The sequence below is a fragment of the Moschus berezovskii genome, chromosome Y (genome assembly GCF_049115385.1).
Source record: "Moschus berezovskii isolate FMDL1 chromosome Y, NW_MosBer_1.0, whole genome shotgun sequence".
NCBI lineage: Eukaryota > Metazoa > Chordata > Mammalia > Artiodactyla > Moschidae > Moschus > Moschus berezovskii.
The window spans coordinates 63,022,540-63,046,018 of NC_142489.1; the positions used below are offsets into that span (position 1 = coordinate 63,022,540).

At 44.2% G+C, this 23,479-nt stretch overlaps 1 pseudogene; it reads right to left on the reverse strand.

The window, feature by feature from the left end:
* Positions 1–5,281: 5,281 nt before the first annotated feature.
* LOC148773134 (MYND-type zinc finger-containing chromatin reader ZMYND8-like) overlaps positions 5,282–23,479 on the reverse strand; it is a 31,364-nt pseudogene continuing 13,166 nt past the window's right edge.

Genomic DNA, 23,479 nt, shown 5'->3' on the forward strand with positions numbered 1-23,479 from the left:
TATCTGAGGTTATTGATATTTCTCCCAGCAATCTTGATTCCGGCTTGTGCTTCTTCCAGCCCAGCGTTCCTCATGATGTACTCTGCATATAATTTAAATAAGCAAGGTGACAATATCCAGCCTTGACGTACTCCTTTTCCTATTTGGAACCAGTCTGTTGTATTAAACTCTTAGAGGAGAACATAGGCGAAACACTCTCTGACATAAATCACAGCAGGATCCTCCATGACCCACCTCCCAGCATATTGGAAATAAAAACAAAAATAAAATAATTGGACCTAATTAAAATGAAAAGCCCTGCACACCAAAGGAAACTATAAATACGGTGAAAGGACAGCCTTCAGAATGGGAGAAAATAATAGCAAATGAAGCAACTGACAAATAATCAGTCTCTAAAATATACAAGCAGCTCCTGCAGCTCAACTCCAGAAAAATGAACGACCCAATCAAAAAATGGGCCAAAGAACTAAACAGACATTTCTCCAAAGAAGACATCCAGATATCTAACAAACACGTGAAAAATGCTCAACATCCCTCATAATCAGAGAAATGCAAACCAAAACCACAATGAGATACCATTTCACACCAGTCAGAATGGCTGCTATCCAAAAGTCTACATGCAATAAATGCTGGAGAGGGTGTGGAGAAAAGGGTACCCTGTTACACTGTTGGTGGGAATGCAGACTAGTACAACCACTATGGAGAACAGTGCGTAGTTTCCTTAAGAAACTGGAAATAGAACTGCCATAGGATCCAGCAATCACACTCCTGGGCATACACACCGAGGAAACCAGTATTGAAAGAGACACATGTACTCCAATGTTCATCGCAGCACTGATTATTTTAGCAAGGAAATGGAAGCAACCTAGATGTCCATCGGCAGACGAATGGATAAGAAAGCTTTGGTACATATACACAATGGTTATTACTCTCAGTTAAAAGGGATACATTTGAATCAGTTCTAATTAGGTGGATGAAACTGGAGCCTATCGTACAGAGTGAATTAAGCCAGAAAGAGAAATACCAATACATTATACTATCGCATCTATGTGGAATTTAGAAAGATGATAATAATAACCCTGTACACGGAACAGCAAAAGAGACACAGATGTACAGAACAGTCTTTTGGTCTCTGTCTGAGTGTGTGAAGGCGGGATGATTTGGGAGAATGGCATTGAAATATGTATATTATCATATGAGAAACGAATCGCCAGTCCAGGTTCAATTCATGATACATAATGGTGTCATGGTATTGGGAGGGATGTGGGAGAGAGGTTCAAGATGGGGAACACATGTACACCCGTGGCGGATTCATGTCAATGTATGGCAAAACCAATACAATATTGTAAAGTAATTAGCCTCCAATTAAAATAAATATTTTTTTAAAGATATTAATCCAACTTCAAAAATGCAAAAAAAATAAAAATTGAAATAAAGTAGGGTCTTCTTTTGGCAAGGTACAAGTAGGTTTAAAAATGAAAATTAAAGGAGTAATAGAGGACTTATAAAAGTTTTTAAAATGATAAACATAAATTTATTATCTAGGAACTTCTCTGGAGCTGCTGCAGACAGTGTGGGGTCTGTTCAGTTTCAGATAGTTCCTTGATCCGTCTTATAATTCTCAAGATCTATAGGCCCCTTCCCACGTAGTCGGTGCTAACTGCAGGGTTTTGATCTCTTGCACCTGCCACTTCGAAAGTAGTTCCCTCTGTTTATTTTAGCTTCTCTGCTGGTCTCTTCAGTGTCTAACATCCACCCTGACACAAAGGGGCAAAAGTGGTCACTTTTTTAGTTTCACTTGTTCAGTCCTGCTGTGGGGAGGGAGTAACACTGCAAACAAGTATCACTGGTGTGTGTGGGGAGTGCTCGCAGTGTTTCAGCCGCACTGGGTTTGTGCTCATGGCATGTGTGCTTTCACGGTGTACACTTTTTAGTCTCTAGGTTGCTCTGCCAGGAACTGTCTGGGGCGGGCCCTGGGTTGCGTGCACTTCCCAGGTCTAAGCTGCTCAGGTTCAGGTTCTCAGGTACTCCACAAAGGTGCAGACTAGGTTGGGCCTGCGTTTTGTGCCCTTCCCAGGTCCCAGCAACTGTGGCGACCAGGTTCTTGGTGAGCACAGTCTCCCGCAGGTGTGTGTGTGTGTCTTATCACCTCCCCCATCTCTGTGTGTGTGTGTGTGTGTGTCTTATCGCCTCCCCCATCCGAGCTGCTTGGGTTTCTGGGTTGCTGTGGGCACATCCCTCTCAGGTGTGCACTGTGTCTCTTCTGGGGAGCTGATCTCTGGCCGCAACCCTCCCAGCAGATGTCAACCGTCCAGAATCCCAAGAAGTCTTGGTTAGCAACGGAACCTATTTGCAGTTTGGTACAGGATGCCTCTCTGGGGTCAAGATTTCCCCTTTCTGGCTCTGGATGACCCCTGTCTGCCTGTCTTCTGACAGGGGATGGGCTGGTCTGAAGCCTGCTAGCTCTCCTCTGGCATTCACTCAGTCCTTTGTTCTGTGTGAAGGCCTGGCAGAGACTGAGGTTAGGGCTTTCACGGGATAATTCTCTGTTTTGTTTTGTTTTTTTCCCTCTCTCTCTCTGGCTATCCCACAGTTTGGGTGGCTATCTCATGTTAGTTCCATCAGATTGCCCTCAGGGCATTCAGGCCTGATCCTTACCCTAAGCAATACAGCCCGCGCATCCCTGTTCAGCCCCCATTTGCTGGTGGTGGCTGCGTGTGCCAGGAGTTGCCGTTAGGCACGGCGCAATCTGTAGGTTTTATTTATTTATTTTTTCTCCTGTTTATGCTGCCCTCTGAGATTCCAAAACTCCCCACAGACCCGCTAGTGAGAGTGTTTCCTGGTGTTTGGAAATTTCTCCTCTTTTAAGACTCCCTTCCCGGGATGGATCTCCATCCCTACCTCTTTTTTCTCTCTTTTTATCTTTTATATTTTGTCCTACCTCCTTTCGAACACAATGGGCTACTTTTCTCGGTCCTGATGTCCTCTGCCAGCATTCAGAGGTTGTTTTGTGGAATTTGCTCAGCGTTTAAATGTTTTGGTTTTTTTTTTTTTTTTCAATGAATTTCTGGGGGAGAAAGTGGTCTCCCCATCCTATTCCCCTGCCATCTTAGGGCCACCTCTCCTGATGACCTTTAGGATGGATTGGTTGGCTCTCCTTGCAGTCCAAGGGACTCTCAAGAGTCTTCCCTAACACGAGAGTTCAACAGCATCAATTCTTCGCTGCTCAGCTTTCTTTACAGCCCAACTCTCACATCCATACATGACCACTGGAAAAACCATAGCCTTGGCTAGATGGACCTTTGTTGGCAAAATAATGTCTCTGTTTTTTAATACGCTGTCTAGATTGGTCATCACTTTCCTTACTCCCAGGAGTAAGAGTCTTTTAATTTCATGGCTGCAATCAGCATCCGCAGTGATTTTAAGCCTCCCCAAAATGTTAGCCACTGTTTCCCCTTCTATTTGCCATGAACTGATGGGACCGGATGCCATGATCTTAGTTTTCTGAATGTTGAGCTTTAAGCCAACCTTTTCACTTTCCAGTTCTTCTTCACTTTCTCCCATACTGTATGTAAAAGTTTTGAGCAGGATTTTGGCCCAAAAAATAAAAGTAAAACATCCTAAAAGCAGCTTTATTTTATCTCTGACCTGAAGATTTGGGTGTGGGCCATAATCACTCACCTGGCATCCCAAAGCCTAACCATTCTGGAAACCATAGGGTATTTTGGGTGAAGGGGAGGAAGTGTATATTTGGGGCCAAATTCATTTGGAAAGAAGAAAATATAAATCCAAGCTGAAGTGATGAAAGTGTGCTGACAGTGTTCAATCATCACCATGGCTATAAACAGGTATGATTTTTGCCCCCTTCCTTTGTCAATGACACAACAGTGCCTGGAGATATTTTGGGTTGTTTCTCACATTCAGAGGGTAGAAGACCAGGAATTCGGCTCAACATCCCAGACGGACAGGACAGCTGTCACCACAGCAAAACATATGGCACCAATGTCAGTAGCTTCAAGGCTGAGAAATCCTCATTTATCAAACACAACAGGAACAACTGTACTGTATTAATGAAGAAATGTTGTATCTAATTATGGAAGGGAGTTACACTTTACCTCGTTAAAATCTGGAATATTCTGACAAGTGATAGTTGCAAGGTTTCAGGTAACTCCACATCAATTAAATAAACAAAAAGAATGAAGCATGGCGACAGGTCAGGGTGAGGAAGAGGAGGTTTTTCTAAAAACAGCATTTGGCCTTGTTGTTTGACATCTCCGCATAATCATGAAGATGGTCACATAGCAAAAATATCTAAAGAGATTCATTGATTTCTGTTGGTACCTCCCTGAAATATTTACATTCACACTTGGGACTCTCTTGGGACTTCCCTGGAGGTCCAGTGGTTAAGCCTCCATGCTCCCAATGCAGAGGACACAGGTTCAGTCGCTGGTCAGGGCACTAGGATACCATATGCTGCTCAGTGTGGCCAAAAAAAAAAAAAAAAAAAAAGCTGAAGCACATGGTTCGTCGGTTAAGGCCCGTGAGAACATCTTCCTGGAGACGTTCCCCTCTTTTTTCTGGGTACCAGCCTCACTCTGACTGTCTTCTCACATCAATGGTTCCACTTGGGGTTCCCCTCACTTCTCCATCACGGCGTTCAGTGCTCTCAACAAGTCCTGTGACTTCTCATTTCCCCTAGAGACCCATTTGAAACTGGCTTGCACTGATATTATCCTAGGAAGAAAATTCAACGAGGCTTTGAAAAAAAATAAGTGGGTCGCTTCAGAACTGGACATTTCAATGTTTTAACCACTCTTTTCTCTAAGTAATCACCTAAATTCAGGAAGCTTGGGATACTACCTCTTGAACACGAAGAGCACTCGAATAAAAAAGTCCAAACTTCAGGAAATGACAAAGCAGCCAATTTCACATGAGACCCAAATAACTGGTTTCTTGGTTTCGCCAGTGGGTTAACCACTCAGGCTCTGGTTTCAGCCGTTTGATTAGAAGTTCAAGAGGGAGCACATGTACACCTGGGGTGGATTCATTTCAATGTATGGCAAAACCAATATAATATTGTAATTAGCCTCTAAAAAAAAAGGAATAAATAAAAAAGAAAAGAAAAAAAAAAAAGAAAGAAAGGCATGACGTTGAGAGGGAAATTAGATTAAATAAACATTGTTATCTTCTAACTGTTAAAAAAAAAAAAGAAGTGAGGTGATCACACAGGGCAGGGTATGTCTCCACAGCAGCAGTTTCCTACCCAAGTGAAGAAATACCCTCAACTGCCACCATCAAGGCAGAGTGAGCCTGGTAACTGGAGCCAGAATTGACAGCGGTCTCCGGAGAACTTCTTCAGGGGCCTCCACAGCAGCCCAGAGAAAACACCCTTAGCAAACAGGGAATGAAGAATGGGAAGGAAGCTCAAGAGAGAGGAGACACATATTTACAAAGAGCTGGTTGACACTGTTGTACAGCGGAAACTAACACAACATGGTAAAGCAATTTTACTCCAATATTTAAAAACTTTAAAAAAAAAAGTGAAACACTGAAAACAACCACAAAACAAGAATGACAAGTGTCATCTCTGACTTCAGCTATTGTGCTTCCAGTAGTGTTCTTAGAACACTTACGATTGTTATAGAATTCCATCATCATGCATTTTACTGCATCCATCATCTCAGAGATAAACAATTCGTGTTATCAACTTCCCTGAGGCTTTTGCTAGGTGACATATATCTAAATCGTTCTGTATACAGCAAAGAAAACCATAAACAAAACAAAAAGACAACCTTCACAATGGGAGAAAAATTTGCAAATGAAACAACCCACAAGGAATTAATCTCCAAAAGGAATTATAAGCTCATGGACATCACCAGATGGTCAACACCGAAATCAGATTGATTATATTCTTTGCAGCCAAAGATGGAGAAGCTGTATACAGTTAGCAAAAACAAGACCAAGAGCTGACTGTGGCTCAGATCATGAACTCCTTATTGCCAAATTCAGACTTAAACTGAAGAAAGTAGGGAAAACCACTAGACCATTCAGATATGACCTCAATCAAACCTCTTATGATTAAACAGTGGAAGTGAGAAATAGATTTAAGGGACTAGATCTGATAGATAGAGTGCCTGATGAACTCTGGACGGACGTTCGTGACATTGTACAGGAGACAGGGACCAAGACCATCCCCATGGAAAAGAAATGCAAAAAAGCAAAATGGCTGTCTGAGGAGGCCTTACAAATAGCTGTGAAAAGAAGAGAAGCGAAAAGCAAAGGAGAAAAGGTAAGATATAAGCATCTGAATGCAGAGTTCCAAAGAATAGCAAGGAGAGATAAGAAGGCCTTCCTCAGTGATCAATGCAAAGAAATAGAGGAAAATAACAGAATAGGAAAAACAAGAGATGTCTTGAAGAAAATTAGAGATTCCAAGGGAACATTTCATGCAAAGATGGGCTCGATAAAGGACAGAAATGGTGTGGACCTAACAGAAGCAGAAGATATTAAGAAGGGGTGGAAAGAATACACAGAAAAACTGTACAAAAAAGAACTTCACGACCAAGATAGTCACGATAACGTGATCACTGACCTAGAGCCAGACATCTTGGAATGTGAAGTCAAGTGGGCCTTAGAAAGCATCACTACGAACAAAGCTAGTGGAGGTGATGGAATTCCAGTTGAGCTATTTCAAAACTTCAAAGATGATGCTGTGAAAGTGCTGCACTCAATATGCCAGCAAATGTGGAAAACTCAGCAGTGGCCACAGGACCGGAAAAGGTCAGTCTTCATTCCAATCCCAAAGAAAGGCAATGCCACAGAATGCTCAAACTACCGCACAATTGCACTCATCTCACACGCTAGTAAAGTCATGCTCAAAATTCTCCAAGCCAGGCTTCAGCAATATGTGAACTATGAACTCCCAGATGTTCAAGCAGGTTTTAGAAAAGGCAGAGGCACCAGAGATCAAATTGCCAACATCCGCTGGATCATGGAGAAAGCAAGAGAGTTCCAGAAAAACATCTATTTCTGATTCATTGACTATGCCAAAGCCTTTGACTGTGTGGATCACAATAAACTGTGGAACATTCTGAAAGAGATGGGAATCCCAGACCACCTGACCTGCCTCTTGAGAAACCTGTATGCAGCTCAGGAAGCAACAGTCAGAACTGTTCATGGAACAACAGACGGGTTCCAAATAGGAAAATGAGTGCGTCAAGGCTGTATATTGTCACCTTGCTTATTTAACTTATATACAGAGTACATCAGGAGGAACGCCTGGCTGGAAGAAGCACAAGCTGGAATCAAGATTGCTGGGAGAAATATCAATAACCTCAGATATGCACATGACACTACCCTTATGGCAGAAAGTGAAGAGGAACTCAAAAGCCTCTTGTTGAAAGTGAAAGAGGAGAGTGAAAAGGTTGGCTTGAAGCTCAACATTCAGAAAACAAAGATCATGGCATCTGGTCCCATCACTTCATGGGAAATAGATGGAAAGACAGTGGAAACAGTGTCAGACTTTATTTTTGGGGGCTCCAAAATCACTGCAGATGCTGATTGCAGCCATGAAAGTAAAAGACGCTTACTCCTTGGAAGAAAAGTTATGACCAACCTTGATAATATATTGAAAAGCAGAGACATTTCTTTGCCAACAAAGGTCCGTCTAGTCAAGGCTATGGTTTTTCCTGTGGTCATGTATGGATGTGAGAGTTGGACTGTGAAGAAAGCTGATCGTCGAAGAATTGATGCTTTTGAAATGTGGTGTTGGAGAAGACTCTTGAGAGTCCCTTGTACCGCCAGGAGATCGAACCAGTCCATTCTAAGGGAGATCGATCCTGGGTGTTCATTGGAAGGACTGATGCTAAAGCTGAAGCTGCAATACTTTGGCCACCTCATGCGACGAGTTGACTCACTGGAAAAGACCCTGATGCTGGGAAAGGTTGGGGGCGGGAGGATAAGGGGACGACCGAGAGTGAGATGGTTGGATGGCATCACCGACTCTGTGGACATGAGTTTGAATGAACTCCGGGATTTGATGATGGACAGGGAGGCCTGGCGTGCTGTGATTCATGGGGTCGCGGAGAGTCAGACACGACTGAGCGACTGAAATGAACTGAACTGAAATGAACTGAACTGAAGCTCAATATATAAAAACAAACAACAACAACAAACAAAAGCCAAATAACCCAATCAAAAAATGGGGGGGGCGGGGCGGGCAGAGATCTCAATAGACATTTCTCCAAAGAAGACATACAGATGGCCCACAAACACATGAAAACGTGCTCAACGAAACTAATTATTAGACAAATGCAAATCAAAACTACCGTGAGGAGTCAACCTGACACCAATCAGAATGGCCATCATCAAAAAATCTCAAACTATAAACGCTGGAAACAGTATGAAGAAAAGGGAACCCTCCTAAGTAGTTGGTGCGAATGTAAACTGGTATAGCCACTAAGGAGAACTATATGGATGCTTCTTAAAAACTGAAAATAAGCTAACATGTGACCCAGCAATCCTACTCCTAGGCCTGTATCTGGAGAAAACCATAATTCAAAGGGATGCACGCACCCCAGTGTTCACTGTAGCACTATTTACAATAACCAGAGCAGGGAAAAAACCAAAAATGTAAATCGACAGAGGAATGTATATAGAAGATGTACATATATGCAACAACGTATTGCTCACCCATTACAAGGCATGAAGCAGTGCCGTGTGCAGAGATGTGGGTGAATCTGCTGCTGCTGCTAGGCCGCTTCAGTCATGTCCGACTCTGTGCCCCACCATAGACAGCAGCCCACCAGGCACCTCCGTCCCTGGGATTCTCTAGGCAAGAACAATGGAGTGGGTTGCCATTTTTTTCTCAATGCATGAAAGTGAAAAGTGAAAGTGAAGTCGTTCGGTCGTGTCTGACTCTTTAAGACCCCATGGACTGCAGCCTACCAGGCTCCTGCGCCCATGGAATTTTCAGGCAAGAGTACTGGAGTGGGGTGCCATTGCCTTCTCCGTGGGTGAACCTAGAGACTGTCAAACAGAGTGAAGTAAGATAGGAAGAGAAACCATATTGTCCAACGTCGCTTATATGTGGAATCCAAAAAGATGGCAGAGATGAGAGTCACAGAAACAGAGTCACAGATGTAGCGAACAAAGTTACGGCTACCAAAGTAGGGGAATGGGGATTGGGGAGATTCAGCTTGGGAGACTGCGACTGACATATGCACATACTGTACATATACACTACTATGTATACAAGAGATAACTTATGAGAACCTACTGTCCAGCACAGGGAACTCTAATCAATGCTCTCCGGTGACCTAAATGGGCACATACCTGCCACCCCCTCCCACATCACAGGAGGGACAGAAGGGGATGGGAGAACAAACCAGGTCTCAGATCTGGCCCAGCCACTGCCAAGACATCGCTGTGCTATGCAGTTTGCTCCAATTCAGCAAGAAAATAGGACAAGGAGCACCCTTGTATCTGATGCCCGAGTTTGTTCCTGCAATTGTATCTTATCACCCACAGCTCTCTCTGAGCCCCATTCATAAAGCAAGAATAATAACAGTGCCCCCTTGTAGGGTGTGCACAAGGATTAAGTGAGAAAAAGAGGAGACCGTAGTTCACAACCTGCTGAGGAATTCATGAAGAAATACCTGTTTTCTTATTTTCACAAAGGAATTAATTCTCATAAACATGTAATCGCAAAGTTGCTGCCAACCCCCAAAACAGTAACCTCCAAAGAACCCCCAAAATAGGCAGAAAATGAATAAAGAAAGTATCTGTTGAAATGTTGCTCCTACCCTTTGTTGCAGAGACCACAGGGGGAGGCTGCCAGCAAAAACACTTTGTGCTTTATGGTCCATCATACTGCAGGGATCTCCCTGCTCAGGCCCATTTAAAATATTCAAACAAAATGAGAAAACTCTAGAAAGTGGATGAGAGTCAATACTTTACTAATGCCATAGTTACATTTCATTTTAAAGAAATCATGAATTTTTGATCTGACCTTCATTCTCACTTCCAAATACAGCAAAGAACTCAACATTAATAAAAAAGAGCCCTTCTGCCAAAACACACAACTCTGGGTCACCTCAGACACAAGCAAGTTGCCCAGGTCCAAAACTATGTCTCTGTATTCATTTTCCTAACAGCGATGAAAATGCCTATCCAAAAGCTCATTCCTCAATTTTGTTCCACAAGTAAAGCGGAGGGCTATAGGAGATGGAATAAAAATGGCTACAGGAGAGGAGAACACTGGCTTGGCGTGAACACTAGCCAGAGCTGCGTGGCAGCCTCAGTTTTCTCATCTGTCAATAGATGACTTGGACCAAATCAATGGGAGGCGATACAAGAAGTCCAACCAATGGCAAGCAAACAAGAAGCCATCTGGGGGGACTCCCCTCATGGTCCAGTGGCTAAGATTCTGCACCTCCAATGAAGAGGGCCTGGATTTGATTCCTGGTCAGAGAACTAGATCCCACGTGTGAACTAAGAATTTGCACACAACAACTAAAGACCTGGGTCAGCCAAATAGATAAGCAATTAAAAAATGAAAGCCATTTGGGCAATACCGGACATCTTAAATCAGTTAATTTTAAAAATTACCCTCTTTCAATTCTCTTGTCATTCTACAGCAGCTCTTGTTAGGAAGAAAGGCTCCAAGTGGTACCATTAATTCTTTAATAAATTTTATTTATGCATTTATTTTTGGCTGTACTGGGTCTTTGCTGCTTTGCAAGGTTTCATCTAGTTGCAGTGAATTGGGGTTACTCTCTAGTTGCAGTTTACGGGCTTCTCAGTGTGGTGGTTTCCCTTGTTGTAGAGCATGGGCTCTAGTCACAGGCTTCAGTAGTTGCAGTTCCCAAGCTCTAGAGCACAGGCTCAGTAGTTGTGGTGCGTGGGTTTACTTGTTCCAGGGCATGAGGGATCTTCCCCAGTGAGGGACGGACCCCATATCTCCTGCAGTGGCTGGAGGATTCTTTACCGACAAGCCACCAGGAAAGCTTGTATTAATTCTTTAACACTTGCATGCTAATCACTGGTTTTTAACAGAATGAAGATGGACTTAGGCTTCAAGCCTTGAAGAATAGGATTTGGTGAGTTTAGACTTAATTTTATTTCTGTTAAGTCACTAGAAATAAAAATATGAAGTCAATCCTAGTTCAAGGTGATGAACAGGTAAGTAAAAAACCTTGAGGCTGCCACTACACCTAATAGTTGAACACTTCTTGTTCTGAAACTCAGGGATTTGATAAAAATTCTTGTTGTGTTCAAAACGGGGGGACAGAAATACTAAATAAGAGACGTAACCCCAAGACTTGGATTTTATCTCTTTAGCCACACTGACTCTTAAGCGGGGTTGGTTGCTTTAAAAAGCCACATGTAACAACAATCAGTTTGTAGACACCGGACAGCTGTGGTCAGCAGGCCTGGTGTGAATTCACAAGTCAGCTCAAAGCCAGGTCAAGAGGATATTCTAGATGCTGGCTGTTACCATTCAAATGCCAATTAGACATTCACGGATTACGCAACCCTGGACAAGCTGTGTGACCTGGCCAGATCTCAGTATGCTCATCTATAAAATGCGTGTGAGGACATCCCTGGAAGACGAGTGGTTAAGACTGCCTTCCAATGTTGGTGGCAGTACAGGTTTGATTCCCTAGTCAGGGAGATAAGGTTCCACATGACTTGTAGTCAAAACACCAAAAGGTTTTAAAAGAAGGACAATAAAGCAATATTACAACAAATTCAATAAAGACTTTAAAAAATGTTCACACTTAAAAAAAATATATTATTGATAAGAAGCCCAGTGAGAAGTTAGGCAGCAACCTGCTTTCATTCTATGTATACATAGAACATAACTATGTATCAATTGCTGTTCAAGGCACCAGCAGGGAGCAGAAGGGACTCCCCAGAGAGCTGCAATTCTGGTGGTGATTTTCACTCCCTGGGTTCCAAAGACATGAACCTGAACATCACTCGAGAGCGCTCTCATCCGACAGCAAGGATATCTGCAAGGTTTACTTGCCCAAATTCAACAGTGAGCATAAAAGCACTTGGCAAATTAAGAGAGAAGTAGAGAGGAGGGCTGGGGTGGTGGATGGGATACATTGGGAATCTGGGATTAGCAGATGCAAACTATTACACATAGAATAAACAATAAGGTCCTCCTGATAGCACAGGGAACTACAATCAATATCCTGAGATAAACCATAATGGAAAGGGATGTGAAAAAGTATACGTGAATATAACTGAATCATTTTCTTATAGAGTAGAAATTAACAGAACATTGTACACCACCTATACTTCAATATAATAAATTTTAAAAGACAGAAGACAGAACCTAAATGGAGAGTGTGCCCACAAGTGAACACACAGCAGGCAAGCCTGCCCACCACATCCCTAACAAGGAACATGCCAAGAGGACAGGCGAGTTGAGGAGGGACTCCACCACTTCCTGGTCCCCTTTAATTCCTGCAAATATCCAAGGCTGGTCCTCCCCTATCACGCAACTGGCACTCACGTGGCTAGTGTACTTGGTGGTCTCTGCATCGACATCAGCTGAAGCGGTGGTGATGGGCTGCCCTGACGGAGGATGCAAGGGTGCTTGTGGAACCTGAGCTCGTGACCAGGGGAGACAACAAGGTGCTGGTCACCGGGTTGATGGTGGAGGTGGATGGGTTCTGTGTGATCACTTTCTGCTGGACAGCAGGGAAAGCAAAAGTTCTTGGTCACCCCACTGCCTGGGGAAGGCGGTCCCCGCTCGAAGATGTGGTGGGAGCAGGGCCCAATCCACACTCTTTGAGTTTCTCTGCTTTCAAGGGACAAAGATTCTCCCATTGGCCAAACTTGAGCAAGGCTCCATGGAGTCCTTTCTCAGCAAGGCCTACACCTGGGTCTTTAAGGAGTAACACAGTTTCCAACAGCTCAAGGCTGCATCCCTAGGATGAACCCCACCCCTTTAAAGTCCCCACCTAAGAAAACTCACGATAATCACGATAACGTGATCACTGACCTAAAGCCAGACATCTTGGAATGTGAAGTCAAGCGGGCCTTAGAAAGCATCACTACGAACAAAGCTAGTGGAGGTGATGGAATTCCAATTGAGCTATTTCAAAACTTGAAAGATGATGCTGTGAAAGTGCTGCACTCAACATGCCAGCAAATTTGGAAAACTCAGCAGTGGCCACAGGACCGGAAAAGGTCTTTCTTCATTCCAATCCCAAAGAAAGGCAAGGCCAAAGAATGCTCAAACTACTGCACAATTGGACTTATCTCACATGCTAGTAAAGTCATGCTCAAAATTCTCCAAGCCAGGCTTCAGCAATATGTGAACCGTGAACTCCCAGATGTTTTAGAAAAGGCAGAGGCACCAGAGATCAACTTGCCAACATCCGCTGGATCATGGAGAAAGCAAGAGATTTCCACTAAAACATCTATTTCTGCTTCATTGACTATGCCAAAGCCTTTGACTGTGTGGATCACAATAAACTGTGGAAACTTCTGAAAGAGACGGGAATACCAGACCACCTGACCTGCCTCTTGAGAAACCTGTATGCAGGTCAAGAAGCAACAGTCAGAACTGGACATGGAAAAACAGACTGGTTCCAAATAGGAAAAGGAGTATACAGTATAATGTTGTATACTGTCACCCTGCTTATTTAACTTATATGTAGAGTACATCATGAGGAACGCTGGGCTGGAGGAAGCACAAGCTGGAATCAAGATTGCTGGGAGAAATATCAATAACCTCAGATATTCAGATGACATCACCCTTATGGCAGAAAGTGAAGAGGAACTCAAAAGCCTCTTGATGAAATTGAAAGAGGAGAGTGAAAAGGTTGGCTTGAAACTCAACATTCAGAAAACAAACATCATGGCATCTGCTCCCATCACTTCATGGGAAATAGATGGGGAATCAGTGGAAACAGTGTCAGACTTTATTTTTTGGGGCTCCAAAATCACTGCGGATGCTGACTGCAGCCAGGAAATTAAAAGACGCTTACTCCTTGGAAGGAAATTATAACCAAACCAGATAGTATATTAAAAAGCAGAGACATTACTTTGCCAACCAAGGTCCGTCTAGTCAAGGCTATGGTTTTTCCTGTGGTCATGTATGGATGTGAGACTTGGACTGTGAAGAAAGCTGATCGCCGAAGAATTGATGCTTTTGAACTGTGGTACTGGAGAAGACCCTGATCCTTGTACTACAAGGAGATCCAACCAGTCCATTCTAAAGAAGATCAATCCAGGGTGTCCATTGGAAGGACTGATTCTAAACCTGAAACTGCAACACTTTGGCCACCTCATGCGACAAGTTGACTCACTGGAAAAGACTCCGATGCTGGGAAGGATTGCCGGCGGGAGGAGACGGGGACGACAGAGAATGAGATGGCTGGATGGCATCACCGACTCGATGGACATGAGTTTGAATGAACTCCGGGTGTTGGTGCTGGACAGGGAGGCCTGGCGTGCTGTGATTCATGGGGTTGCAAAGAGTCGGATACGACTGAGCAACTGAAGTGAACTGAAGAAAACTCAAGGCTGCCAATAGAATGGCCTGCTTGATCCAGTCAACACCTAACGATAGGGCCCACTGCCCAGTCTCTATGGGAGGGCAGAAGCCTACCTTTAAGAGGGAACAGAGTTAGCAAACCCAGATATTTCACATGGACCAACACCCCCTTCCCACTTTTTGTAAAACTTTCATTTTCTGACTCTATAGAGTCCCCATGATTCCCACTCCCTATTCCCAAATGCTCCCTTTAAAACCCCAGTGCCCTGTGTACACACTGGAGTTGACTTCAGTTCATGCTGGACATTTTGACCTATGGCAACAGTAAACAGCAGATTAAAATCTATCCTAACTACTTCATCTAAAGGCCAGTTTTATTTATCTTTAACAGGACAATCTGGGAATTAGGAACCATACCATCAATGAGTTCCTTCTTGCCAACTCCCAAGTTCCCCTGGAAGGATCATTATACTTCAGTTCAGTTCAGTCGCTCAGTCGTGTCTGACTCTTTGCGACCCCATGAATCACAGCACGCCAGGCGTCCCTGTCCATCACCAACTCCTGGAGTTCACTCAAACTCATGTCCATCAAGTCGGTGATGCCATCCAGCCACCTCATTCTCTGTTGTCCCCTTCTCCTCCCGCCCCAAATCCCTGCCAGCATCAGAGTATTTTCCAGTGAGTCAACTCTTTGCATGAGGTGGCCAAAGTATTGGAGCTTCAGCTTTAGCATCAGGCTTTCCAATGAACACCCAGGACTGTTCTTTTTTAGAATGGACTGGTTGTATCCCCTTGCAGTCCAATGTGTATATACACATACGTAAATATATATGCATACATGAATTAGAAAAACATCTTATGGTTAACAATACCTCTGAGAAAGGGTGAAGAATGAAATAGAAAGTCAAAAAATACAGTAGATGTTTGTGCATTCAGGTATCCATTTCACCCCCTTCTAAGAAGACCTGTGTATAGCGTTTATAAAATGAAAAATAAAAAAGAAAAGTACAAAAACAAGCTGCAAAATAATTTTTCAGAATAATGCCAAATGGAATGTATCAGACCTCCAGAATACAGTGGCCAGGCAACCAAGGGTAACTAAATAAATAAAACAAGGACGATTTTTCCCCAGTCCATGCGGCAAAAAAGGAGCGGGTGCCATGGACAGCAGAGCGGGGAGGCACGGTACCTTTCACAGCCTCTCTCTTCTGATATCTCGTCCCCTGGGAAGACTGAGGCTGCTGTTGCTGGCTCTGCTGCTGCTGGCGCTGCATCTCCTGCATGTGCCACTTTTGGGAGGACGTTTGAAACTTACTTGATGAGTTCCACAGAAGCTGCTGCACGGCTGGGGCAGTCTCCTTTGGTAAAATCGGCCTCTGCTTTTTCACCGGGTTACCCGTGGTGCTGGTGGTAGTGGTGGCGGAGGCTGCGGCAGCAGCAGCGGTCGGGCCGTGACCGTGCAGGTGGTGCTGGTGGGGGCCATGACACCAGCCGTGCGAGTTTGGGAGGATGAGCAGGTGAGGACCGGCATTTCCGGCGGAGACTGGCTGCCTGCTGTTGTGGATGGTGGAGCTTTACCTACAAAGGAAGCCAACACATGAAAAAACGAAACAGAAAGTAGACGGGACTCAGGCTGACCTGCAGGGTCTCTAGGCCAGTGAGTTCTAGGTGACCATCCCAGGCTACCATGCCAAGGACCTCCCCGTGAATTAGCACATTCTCACTTTATATGCTTAGGCCACTTCTGCAGCATATTCTAGCTTAAAACATCAGTCTCCTTGGGTTAGGTGCTTGCTCACATTTGAGATACTTGCCAAGGCCTCTGGGGGACTGAGGTCAACATGACCCAGCCCCTGGCCTGGAGTTGCCCACCTGCTAGTCCATGACCCAGTGGATGAACAGAATCATTGCAAGTACCTTGTTTTACAAAGTTAGAGTTCAGTCAGCACTTTGAGAAAGACTTAGCCAAAGTCCATCTGGACATTAACAGGAACCCTTTCCTTGGCCAGGACACCTACAGAGCACATATCCCAAGGAATCAGACAGCCTCCCAAAGGCCAAAGCACTGAACAACAATGAATCACCCAGAAAAAAAAAAAGAGTATTTTCTTCCATCTCTTCTAATTCCTTTCAGAATAGTCTCAGTGTGGTCTCGGTACCTTGACACCTAACGCTCAAGGGAACTCCACACCAAGGGCAGACCCATCGCCAGGATAATGGTATTTATGGAGAATATAGAAGCCCTGCTTTTATTTTGACTGCAGTTATCCATAGTGCATCTTTTATGTAGAGCACAAAATACTGTTTACCTACTGCCTTGTAGTCAAGTTTACGTCCAAAATTGAGTTCAATTTAAGAGCTGCTGCTCCAGATAAAAAATATATTAAGGCAGTAATTGTACAAGCAGGTCTTGGGAATGACAAAAATAATGAATACAAGTGACTAGAGTTTGAAAAACGCTGCCGTTCGGAGTGTATCTACTGGGAGGAACTGAGTTATGAGGGTGGAGGGCAGGATTTCAACAGGCAGCAGGGAAAATTGGAGGAGAACAGTTTTAGCCAAGACATGCCCAGGAATAGACAGAATTTTGGTGCGTGAGGAAAGGCAGTGAGAAGGGCTGGCTGGAAGGCAGGTTAGAGCCAGAAGCACTGAACAGCGGAGAAGGGGTGACCACATGAGTATTCATCTGTGAGGGGAAGGGAGTCAGCTGTGACTGCAGGGGCCCCAGGCACAGGAGAGATGAACATGCACCCCCAGAGAGGACCCCCTCGGGTTCACACAAAAAACACTGGTGCCAGTCAGCATCCTTGATCTCAAACAATGTGCCTGGACATCTAACTCTTTTTAATAAGGACTGAAAGTGAAGTCGCTCAGTCGTGTCCAACTCTTTTGCAACCTCATAGACTGTAGCCCGCCAGGCTCCTCTGTCCATGGGATTTCCCAGGCAAGAATGCTGGAGTGGGTTGCCATTTCCTTCCCCAGGGGATCCTCCCGACCCAGCGAAAGAAATCTGGGCCCCCAGGATTGCACGCAGATTCTTTACTATCTGAGCCACCAAGGAAGCCCTTAATGACAACACCTTTTGTAGGGGCCCAGCATGCTTCTGCTGCATGACTCCATGCCTATCATTTTTAGATTTCTATCACCCAGAAAAGACAGGAGTTCTTGATTATTCTAGGGGAAATTTTCAGTTAACTGTCGGTCTGGGAAAACCAAGGAATGTGAAAGGGAAAGAGTGCTGACAGGCTGACTTTTCTTCCTGGGGGTGGGGCTGTCTTGGCGGTTACACAACTGTCTGGCCCTCTTGCTCCTCTGGGGAAGAATTCAGCCAAAGTCCTGGGCAAGAACACAGGGTGGGGCTGGGAGAAGATCTCTACCTAGAGTGAGGACACCCCTATCCTTGCCTAGGACAACCTTCCAGATATCGGTCACAGCCACTGCCCCTTCCCCTTGAGGGTGCAGAAGTGGCTTTGAGCTTGGCCTTTCTAAAAGGCAGAGATGCCACAGGCAAGGCTTCTCACCTGAAAAAGCAACTTTAGTGCCTCACTTTTCTGACATGTGATTAAAAAGTGTACTTTTCTTGTTGATTAGCTAGTCTGATACCTCCTTGGGCAAAGGACAACCACAAAAAGGTCCTTTCTCTCTCTCATCTTGCAAGAGCAGATAGCTGGCTTTGTAGCTTGTTGCTGCTCTGATAGAGTCCCACCGGAGCTCTTTTCCAAATTAAATCAAACAGACAAACAAACAACAACAACAAGAACAGAAGTATGCAATCTGAAAACATTCCAGGCTTGACACACTCTTGGGGGCTTTTAATTTAGACACGACAACATTCTAATTTCTAAAGGATACTGATGGTTTACTTGGGGCAAGGGGGAGTAAAGGCCATGGGAAATTTCATTTGTCCTAAAAATTTGGAAGGATATAATCACCTGCAGTCTCAAAAAGAAGTGACTTTCTTACAGGTCAACACTCCAAAAGCGACCCCACCCAACTAGCCTACTTATATCCGACTGAGGTTACTGTCTTGTACTTTAAAAAAGAACTTTTTAAGAGAAGGCTGGAAATGACTGATGTGACACAGGTTAAGTGTAGCCAAGGTCCGGAAGTGAGTTCCCTTAGCCTCTACTCTGGGATCTCTAGCTAGAAAAAACAGCTTTCTGTTTGAGGATTCAGATTCTGTGTATAAGCTGCACTCGTAACTGAACATCAGCTGGAGGTCACCAAGCACTCTCCAAAATACCCATCACTTAATAAACTCATGAGTGAAACCACACCTTTGAAAAGATGCTCCACTGCAGTCTGACGTGAAGTCGATTCTTCAAGACCGAAATCACCCTCAGGTGGCTCTGGATTTCAGCCTCTGCGAAAGCCCCACACACTCAGAGGATCCTAGAGAAACTTCCTTCAGATACCAGTGAGAAAAGCTCAGCTTCATGTTATCAACTGGAATGCTTTTCCATTTAGGGGGGAAACACGAGTTCTTTTAAAGCACTCATATGTTTTTCCCTTTTCATTTCGACTGCCAGGAAACTCGGAGCCAAAACTGAAGCCTGACTTTGCTAATTCTGAAGGTTGAAATAGTTATTTTTGTATACAAACTTTCCCCCAGATCTCTCACTATTCTATTTTCAGCTTTCTCACTGTCATCATTTCCATTTTATCAGTATATCACAGATTCTTTCTGGAAGGGGTGATAAAACCCACAACCAAACAAAAGATCTATTTCAGAAAGAGCGGGATAGTATAAATGTGTCATTCATAGGAACACTGCCATCTGGGACCCAACAATTCCACAAACTTCATGGAATAAATGCTACTCCTGTTGCTTTCTACAGCATCAGGAGTGGTCCCTCAAACCACAATCCACACAGAATTGCGTGTTTCAGATGCCATTCATAATTTTAAGGGATGGGGTGGTGATCCCTCCTTCCTGACTGACTCAACTGCCTCTCTCTCTTCCTGCCCTGTGTCACTGAGATATTCCATCCTCTTTCAATTAACTGCAGGAACTGAGGTTCTGCAACAGTTCACAATGATACAAACGCAGAGGAAAAATGCTCAAAGTCCATCCCCCTCTCCTGCTTTAAGCAGCCAGACTAAGTAAACCCCAGGGGACACAGAACTGAGAAGATAGCTCCTGTCAGAAGCTGTGTGTGTTGTCTGTTTAGTCACTAAGTTGTGTCCAACTCTTTTGTGACCCCATGGACTATATAGCCCACCAGACTCCTCTGTCCATGGAATTCTCCAGGCAAGACTACAGGAGTAGGTTGCCATTTCATTCAACAGGAGATCTTCCCAATCCAAGGATCAAATTCTTGTGTCTTGCATCGGCAGGTGGATCCTTTACCACTGAGCCACATAATTAAACCTGGCTATTCCTCTATGTAGCTCAGAAAGTCCAAGAGGTTTTAAGGCTACAATCTCCGATTTGTCCTTAGGCCATGTCTCTGCTGGGCCCTTAATTAATGCTTATCTTTCTTGGGCATATCATCACCGACTTGCCAAGCCAGCTGAGAAATTCGCTGACTGCTTCGTCAATGGGCTGAATATCCTTCAAATCACTCCTATATTCCACTGGGGGGTCTGCCAACATGCCTGGGGTGTGGCAGGTTTGAAAGCAACCACTGCTGGTTCAGTCCCTAATAGCAGCAAAGGGGGAACTACTAAGACTCAGGCAGAAGTTCACAACTAGGGGAGATTTAGCTTTGTCAAGACACTTTTGAAGGCTGCCACTGGGTAGATGCTGCTGACATCCAGTTGGTAGAGGCCAGGGATACTGGTCTTTATAAACATCCTTCAATACCCAGGACAAAGAATTATCCAGCATAAAAAGTCAATAGCGCCAAGGTTGAGACACCTCAAGCCTATGTCACTTAAATGCAAATATGACAGAGTACGGGCTCAGGTGCACATCATACACTGCCCCTTGGATGTCTAGAGGCCTAAGGAACTCAGCAGCCTGGTGCCACCGACCCAAAAGGTCTTATATTCTAGTAAGAAAATGTATTTTGAGATGCATGGGCAGCGTGAGGGGAGGTAAGGGGGAATAAACTCATCAAGGTCTTTGAATCGAACACTTTTATCAGTTTCAGCCCTGTCCAATGTCTTCACATTGACAAACACTTTAGGCATATTGGAAAAGAAACTGCTTAGGTTCAAAATGACTTGACTGCTAGAAGCAACTATTACTTTCTAAGAGACTTCTTTCCCTGTGCTCAAAATCAATCACTTTTGGTATCAACAAGGTAAAAGGTGGGCAGTTCAGTTCAGTTCAGTCGCTCAGTCGTGTCCGACTCTCCACGACCCCATGAATCACAGCACGCCAGGCCTCCCTGTCCATCACCAACTCCCGGAGTTCACTCAAACTCATGTCCACAGAGTCCGTGATGCCATCCAGCCATCTCATTCTCCGCCGTCCCCTTCTCCTCCCGCCCCCAACCTTTCCCAGCATCAGAGTCTTTTCCAGTGAGTCAACTCGTCGCATGAGGTGGCCAAAGTATTGCAGTTTCAGCTTTAGCATCAGTCCCTCCAATGAACATCCAGGATTGATCTCCTCCAGAATGGACTGGTTGGATCTCCTTGCAGTATAAGGGACTCTCAAGAGTCTTCTCCAACACCACAGTTCAAAAGCGTCGATTCTTCGGCGGTCAGCCTTCTTCACAGTCCAACTCTCACATCCATACATGACCACGGGAAAAACCATTGCCTTGACTAGACGGACCTTGGTTGGCAAAGTAATGTCTCTGCTTTTTAATATACTATCAAGGTTGGTCATAACTTTCCTTCCAAGGAGCAAGCGTCTTTTAATTTCATGGCTGCAATCAGCATCTGTAGTGATTTTGGAGCCCAAAAAAATAAAGTCTGACACTGTTTCCACTGTTTTTCCATCTATTTCCCATGAAGTGATGGGACCAGATGCCATGATCTTTGTTTTCTGAATGTTGAGCTTCAAGCCAACCTTTTCACTCTCCTCTTTCACTTTCATCAAGAGGCTTTTGAGTTCCTCTTCACTTTCTGCCATAAGGGTAGTGTCATCTGCATATCTGAGGTTATCGATATTTCTCCCGGCAATCTTGATTCCAGCTTGTGCTTCTTCCAGCCCAGCGTTCCTCATGATGTACTCTGCATATAAGTTAAATAAGCAAGGTGACAATATACAACCTTGACGTACACCTTTTCCTATTTGGAACCAGTCTGTTGTTCCATGTCCAGTTCTAACAGTTGCTTCCTGACCTGCATACAGGTTTCTCAAGAGGCAGGTCAGGTGGTCTGGGATTCCCATCTCTTTCAGAATGTTCCACAGTTTATTGTGATCCACACAGTCAAAGGCTTTGGCATAGTCAATAAAGCAGAAATAGATGTTTTTCTGAAACTCTCTTGCTTTCTCCATGATCCAGCGGATGTTGGCAATTTGATCTCTGGTGCCTCTGCCTTTTCTAAAACCTGCTTGAACATCTGGGAGTTCACGCTTTATATACTGCTGAAGCCTGGCTTGGAGAATTTTGAGCATGACTTTACTAGCGTGTGAGATGAGTGCAATTGTGCGGTAGTTTGAGCATTCTTTGGCATTGCCTTTCTTTGGGATTGGAATGAAGACTGACCTCTTCCAGTCCTGTGGCCACTGCTGAGTTTTCCAAATCTGCTGGCATATTGAGTGCAGCACTTTCACAGCATCATCTTTCAAGACTTGAAATAGCTCCACTGGAATTCCATCACCTCCACTAGCTTTGTTCCTAGTGATGCTTTCTAAGGCCCACTTGACTTCACATTCCAAGATGTCTGGCTCTAGGTCAGTGATCACGTTATCGTGACTATCTTGGTCGTGAAGATCTTTTTTGTACAGTTCTTCTGTGTATTCCTGCCACCTCTTTTTAATATCTTCTGCTTCTGTTAGGTCCATACCATTTCTGTCCTTTATCGAGCCCATCTTTGCATGAAATGTTCCCTTGGAATCTCTAATTTTCTTGAAGAGCTCTCTTGTTTTTCCTATTCTGTTGTTTTCCTCTATTTCTTTGCATTGATCACTGAGGAAGGCTTTCTTATCTCTCCTTGCTATTCTTTGGAACTCTGCATTCAGATGCTTATATCTTTCCTTTTCTCCTTTGCTTTTTGCCTCTCTTCTTTTCACAGCTATTTGTAAGGCCTCCTCAGACAGCCATTTCGCTCTTTTGCATTTCTTTTCCATGGGGATGGTCTTGGTCCCTGTCTCCTGTACAATGTCACGAACCTCCATCCAGAGTTCATCAGGCACTCTATCAATCAGATCTAGTCCCTTAAATCTATTTCTCACTTCCACTGTATAATCATAAGGAATTTGATTGAGGTCATATCTGAATGGTCTAGTGGTTTTCCCTACTTTCTTCAATTTAAGTCTGAACTTCGCAATAAGGAGTTCATGATCTGAGCCACAGTCAGCTCCTGGTCTTGTTTTCGCTAACTGTATACAGCTTCTCCATCTTTGGTTGCAAAGAATATAATCAATCTGATTTCGGTGTTGACCATCTGGTGATGTCCATGTGTAGAGTCTTCTCTTGTGTTGTTGGAAGAGGGTGTTTGCTATGACCAGTGCATTCTCTTGACAAAACTCTATTAGCCTTTGCCCTGCTTCATTCCGTGCTCCAAGGCCAAATTTGCCAGTTACTCCAGGTGTTTCTTGACTTCCTACTTTTGCATTCCAGTCCCCTATAATGAAAAGGACATCTTTTTTGGGTGTTAGTTCTAAAAGGTCTTGTAGGTCTTCATAGAACCGATTAACTTCGGCTTCTTCAGCATTACTCGTTGGGGCATAGGCCTGGATTACTGTAATATTGAATGGTTTGCCTTGGAAACGAACAGAAATCATCCTGTCATTTTTAAGATTGCATCCAAGTACTGCATTTCGGATTCTTTTGTTGACCATGATGGCTACTCCATTTCTTCTAAGGGATTCCTGCCCACAGTAGTAGATATAATGGTCGTC